At 49.6% G+C, this 6,000-nt stretch overlaps 1 protein-coding gene across 2 annotated transcripts in view; it reads right to left on the reverse strand.

Moving 5' to 3' along the window:
- The window catches only part of SLC16A14 (solute carrier family 16 member 14), a 30,856-nt gene extending 25,179 nt beyond the window's left edge, over positions 1-5,677 (reverse strand). The window contains exon 1 of one of the 2 annotated variants that reach the window (XM_032480438.1): positions 4,843-5,677. The gene's annotated coding sequence lies outside the window, so the exon portion shown is untranslated. The remainder of the gene's footprint in view (positions 1-4,842) is intronic. The other variant, XM_006183274.3, reaches the window with a different exon arrangement.
- Between the last annotated feature and the right edge of the window lie 323 nt (positions 5,678-6,000).

The raw sequence follows: 6,000 nt of genomic DNA on the forward strand, positions 1-6,000 counted from the left end.
TCTATGTGCCCACCTGGAGACTTTCTTTTTGTTTAAAATTTAAAAAAAGCAAAACAGAGAGCAAGACTGCACGATGAAAATCTTTGATATGGAAAGTGAAATTTGCAGTCAGTACATGAAATGCTTTACTCAATTTGACTAACGTCTTTAAAATGGAAGTCGATTCTTTTTGTTTCCCCCAAGTAATTATTTCACAATAGAAGAACAAATAAGAAAATAATGATTATTCCTGATCATTACATGTGATTATTACTGAAGATCATTTTGTTGCAGTGGAGGAAGGTGGTGTGAAAAAAGGTCCCAGGTACTCTAGGCATCCCTCTCTCCTAGGGCTCTTCTCTGCTGGGTTGTGATGTGGACGAGCAGGACAGAGAAGCAGTTACACTTGGCCAAATGGACAGTGCCCAGCCTCTTTTGAAGCGTCTTGTGGCAATCTGTATACCCTCTTTCTGTATATCTCTGACTTAAGAATTGTTTTTCACCTTTTCAAGGGCTACGTGACCTGCAAAACTTAAAATACTCTCTGCCCCTTTATAGGAAAAGTTCGCTAATTCCTGGACTGAGTTTGTTGGGAAGAAACGGACACTGAGGAACCAAGGATGCCAGTGGAACAGCAATTTAATGGATCTGTCCTGGGGCTCATCTTGACTTTTCCTTTCTCTCATAATTATTATTTTTTATCTTTTAAAATTATTGTATCTCTTCAACAGCCATCCAGTTCTCAACCACTACACCCCCTGCCCACATTGCTGCTCTCTGCTGGGTCCTTCCCTCCACCTCTCCGTTACCCAGGCTGCTGGGAGTGATTGAATGCTGCCTTACCAGGTAACTTCCCCATCCTGTCAAATTATCTTTCGGATCAAGTCCAAACTCCCCCCACTGCCAGGTTCTCCTCTTGCTTTATCAGCCGCTCTGCTGGGTCCCTCCTCCCGTTCCTCACTCTTGCGCTCTGCTCTCCAGCCTGGCTGAAGCACCTGCAGCTCCCTGACCTTGGCACAGTCTCTCCGACCTTCCCTTCTTCCCTCTTTCAGGAACATACTTCCCTCCTTCTGACCTCCTGGTCCTCTTCTGCTCATTCTTCACAATTCAGCTAAATTATAATAGTGAAACCTTAAATAGTAACAACAACAGCAGCAACAAGAAAACCCTGCAAACATCTCTAATATCCAACAATAGAGGAGGTGTTAAATCAGTCATGGTATAGCCATGCAATGCACGGCCACCATCAACAATAGAACTGTTCAGACGCTTTGAAGACATAGAAAGAAGGGCACACTAAGGTGTGATTATACTTTGGGAGGGGTCAGAAAACGGGACACATGAAATAATCCCTTTTTTGTTGCTGTTGTTAAAAACATGTATCTGTAGGAAAAAAGACTGGAGTGAAACAAAAATGTTGATGGAGATTATTACTCTTTGGATGATGGTCTTCCAAGTAATTTCCCCTTCTTTTTCTTGATCTTTTTGGTAAAAAAAAATCTAAATAAACATACATTAACTATATTATAGGAATGTAAAGGTCCTTTTCTCTATCTTTTAAACATCATTTGGATCAGTTTCTTGCCTCTAGTAGATTAGTGGCGACTCAGAACCACTTTCCTTGGGAAGCGTAGTCCGTGTTGGGCTGTAGGCTTTGGTATGTGTTTCCCTCCACCCCCCTCTCCCACCGTGAGAAGACAGTGTGCCTGGGGATAGAAGGGGATGGGGTAACCCTTGCTCTCCAAAGCTCACAGCCCAGAAAAGAGCTACCCTGTCAAAAGGGCTAGGAGGACGAAGTTAGGAAGAGTTCGGAAGGCATGTTTGATGGTGGTCTTCCCTCTGTCCCTGGTAGTGGTACCCAGAGTCCCAAGAAGTCAGAAAGGGGAGAACCAGGCAGCTTGATAAGGGATGGGCCTGGCCTAGATGAATAATAACATGGTCTTACAATCCGTGCTTAATGAGATATGTGTTTAATGAGATAAAACAACACTACTTGACATTTTCCTAAAGCCCATCTACATCTAAGAAAGACTTTGAAACAAGAATAATACAAAAGTCAGGTTTTTTTCAACCCATGAGTTGAAACAGTGTTTTTTCTAAGCAATGTTAAGAACTTTACATTCTTACTGAATTATTTATTTTATGGGTTGAGATACAGTTGCCATTGAACTGCTCTTGACATTTTCAGTTTATTTGTTCATGAATAAATGACGCTGAGTAGCATTTAAGGGAGAAGTTTTATTCAAGAGGCACAACTGTGCATGGAGAAAATAGTATTAGCTGGTGGGTAGAACGGAGTTCCATCAGATCCTGAGAAGGTACCTGGAGGCCTACTAGGCAAAGGAACTGTCTGCACTTCACAGCCAGATCTCTCTGAAAGTAATTCCTATTCCGACTTATCACAGTTACCTGACTGTCCAGCCAGGTCAACGAAGACAAACAAAAGGTGACAGAAAAATAAGGGTCTATCCTCTCACCAAGTGTACTTTAGTATTTTGTTTTATTTAGTTTTTAATTGAAGTATAGTTAGTTTACAATGTTGTGTTAGTTTCTGGTGTACAGCATAGTGATTCAGTTACACACACACACACACATATATTCCTTTTCGTATTTTTTCATTATAAGCTATTACAAGACATTGAATATTGTTCCTTGTGCTATACAGTAGGACCTTGTTGTTTATCTGCTTTAACACGTTAGTATTTATATAATTATAAGATACAACATAATCATCTGAGCATTATGATCCTACTCTGCACCTGGAGAGGCAGAACCAGGACAGGGGTTCTGGATCATTCCATCCCAGGCTCCAAGTTTTCTCCACCATACGGTCTTCAAGCTCCCCCATCTTTTCCACAGCCTGGCACATGTGTAACATAACAACACACGAGTGGGACACTGGGGTAAATGGAGCAGTGAATGTGGGGTTTCCCCTAAGGATCCATGTGTAAAATGTCACCCACTCTAGGCTCACCCAGAAGGGAAGCTCTGCACGTAGCATTAGGGCCCTGCGCTGAACAAGCTGAAGGAAGGACACGGGAAGATTATAGGACCAACTGTCAACCTCCGTTCCTCCCAAAAGTGAGTGCATCAACCGTGAAAGAGAAACTGTAAACACGGGAAATGAAGTACCACATGCAGGCAAAGACGTGGAGGTCAGCTATATATTTACCTGGCAACAGGCAGAAATGAAAATAATTTAGAGCATGCTGGTGTGTTTCAGACGTTAAAACTAAATTAAATTTTCCACAACTCTTGTTAGGAGAGTACGTTTTATCAGCAAGTCACTGATTTTGAATTTGGCTATTGTGATTATGTGGTGAGCTCATTATAAATGAGAAGTACAGGGGAAAGAGCCAAATTAAGGGTAATATTACAATCTTTCCCAAAGGTGGGCAGAGTATGTTGGTGGGAGATTCTTCATTAGATGCGAGTGCATGGCGGGTCCACCCAGTATTTGGCTCTATCGGTATTTGTCTTCTAGACCTGGTGTGCACTGCAAATCTCGGGCCTTTAGAGGGCGTACTTAAGGCCAACAGGCTGAAGAGGCTGGAGCAAGGACTTGGGGAGCTGAGCTGGTGCAGAGCCCACAGCGCAGGAGAACCCCGGCTGGGTCCACGCTGTATTGGGGGCACTAGACATTAAAATGCCTTCTATGGGCCAGGGACTGTGCTTGGTGCCTTCTCCACAACAATTCTGTCCAGTGAATATTAATGTTCCATTTCACACATGAGGAAACTGAGGCAATCTGTAGAATGGGGGCAATGCAACTTAGGTCTGACTAGCAGGTGGTGGAGTCCAAATTTCAACTTGAGCCTGAGGGATTCCAAAGCGTATTTTATCCACCTCCTCCAGCTAACACACACACACACACGCACACGCCAGGAAAGGGGAAAAGGAATCTTTCTAATACCCAGTAATAACCCTCACTCATTCTTGCTAATGAGCCTGGATCAACTTTTCCGCGGAAAGAAAACGACTTAGTTGGTAAGCACAGTTGAGCTCCTAAATACCGTCAACGGCCTTGGCGGCGTCAGGCCCCGAAATGGCCGCCCCCAGTTCCCTCGCCCCATTTTAGTCCCTCCTCTCCTCCCTGAGGAGCCTTGATCAGAACCGCTATGGGGAACCAGCATCTGCACGCCCTGCTCTGGCCCCCGCGCGATCTGGCCTCGGCGCCCCTCCTCCGAGCGTCACGCCAGCCGCCCCCGGACCCCTTCCGGGCATTCCGTGCTCCCCCTTCCCTGACACCCCCAGACCCCCCCCCCCAATCCCGAGCATCCCGGCATCCTGGCGTGCTCGGAACCCGCCAGCTCCGCGGGGAAGCGAGGCCGATCGCAGTCCGGCAGCCTGCGCAGGGAGGCATCCCGCACCCTCAAAAGTCCGCTGGCCGCCCGGCCCCTGTCCTGGTGTCCCACTCTCCGCGCCATCACCGCTAGTTCGAGTCCCTAGCCGCAGCTGGGAGAGGAGGCGGGGAGCAAAGCTGGGCGCCGGACAGAGCGCGCCTCCAGGGCCGGGCGGGAGTTCCGAGGGGCGCCGTGCGCCCTTGATGACGCGCGCGGGGCCCTGGCCGGCGTGGGAGCGAGGCGCGCGTCCCCACGCTCCGCCCCCGCCCGCCGTTACCGCGCCCGCCCCGAGGTGGCCTCGTCCGCTACTCGGCAGCCCCTCGGCTAGTGGCCTGGGCGCGACCACCGCGCCTCGCGGCCGCCTTGCCTTCGACCGCGCGGGCCGCCTTCCCCGACCCTGCCCCGGGCCCGCGCCGCCGCTTCCCGAGCGTCTGGGGTGCAGCGGCCGCCCGCGGTCAGAGATGCCCCCGCGCCGTTCCATCCCCGGGCCCGCGCTGCCGCGCCGCCTCGGGATACTCACCGCCCGCAGCCCGCGGGGCGGCGGCCTCACTCGGCTCCCGGGCCCGATCTTCGAACTTGCTGTTTCCCTCGGAGCCCCCGGAGCGGCTGGGCGGAGAGATTCGCTGCAATGTCGCCTATCATCCTGGAGATGCGGCTGCCTGCGGCGCGGCGCTCCGCCGGGCTCTGTGCGCTGTGCGGGCTGCCGGCGCCTCCGCCGCTCGCTGCCAGGCCAGCTCCGTCCTGCGGAGCTTCGAGCTTGAGGCCTCAGTCCGTGTGGCTTTAAAAAGGGTGCGTCTGGAGGTGCCCGAACCTACCCTGAGCTTCCTTCCAATCCGTGCAATTTCAAATCTCCACGCTGGTTCATTCCTATACCGGCTAATTCTGGTTTGGCAGGAAAAAAAAATTGCAGTCACCTCACGTGCACACTCTTGTGGCCGCTTGTAGTTTCTAGCTTTGGCTGAGGTTCGCTAATGCTCTCAGCACACTTACAACTGGAGGGAAGGGACTGAAACCTAACCTAAAATGCAGGTGGAAATAGACGTATCCTCCATTTCTCTGAAGTAGGAGAGAAGTGATGGAGAAACCCTCACTGAAGACTGGGCCACAAAATCTGGCAGTCTGTGGTTGGAAGAGGTGGACGGATCTGCAGTATTCTTGGCCAAAGAGGACTGAACATCCTCTCTCCTTTGTCCCATCCTGGGCGGTAGCTCTCCCTGCTCTTTCTCCAGCATCTGCTACCTGCATTCATAGCACCAGGCACAAGTTTCATTTCCACACGTTGACTACCCTGTTCCCAGCAGTGCACCCAGCGCAGCGCTCTGCCCAGGGAACGTTTTAATAATATAAGTAAATAATATAAGTAAATAATAAATGGAGCCAGGGCTGTTTTACCTCACCTGAAGGCTTTTGTGGTGGTTCTCTATTGCTGTTGTAATGTATTACCACGGACTTAATGACCGAAAACAACACAAGTTTATTATCTCATAGTTCTGGGGGTCAGAAGTCCGAAATGGGTCTTCCTGGGCTAAAATCAAGGAGTTGGCAAAGGAGTGTTCCTTCTGACAGCTCTAGGGGAGAGCCCATGCTTTTAGAGGTGTCCTCAGGCCCTGGCTCACGGCCACTTCCTCTGTCTTCAAAGCCAGCAGCATTGCCTCATTCTGTGTCTTTCTTCGTAGTC

The sequence above is a fragment of the Camelus ferus genome, chromosome 5 (assembly GCF_009834535.1).
Source record: "Camelus ferus isolate YT-003-E chromosome 5, BCGSAC_Cfer_1.0, whole genome shotgun sequence".
Taxonomy (NCBI): Eukaryota; Metazoa; Chordata; class Mammalia; order Artiodactyla; family Camelidae; genus Camelus; species Camelus ferus.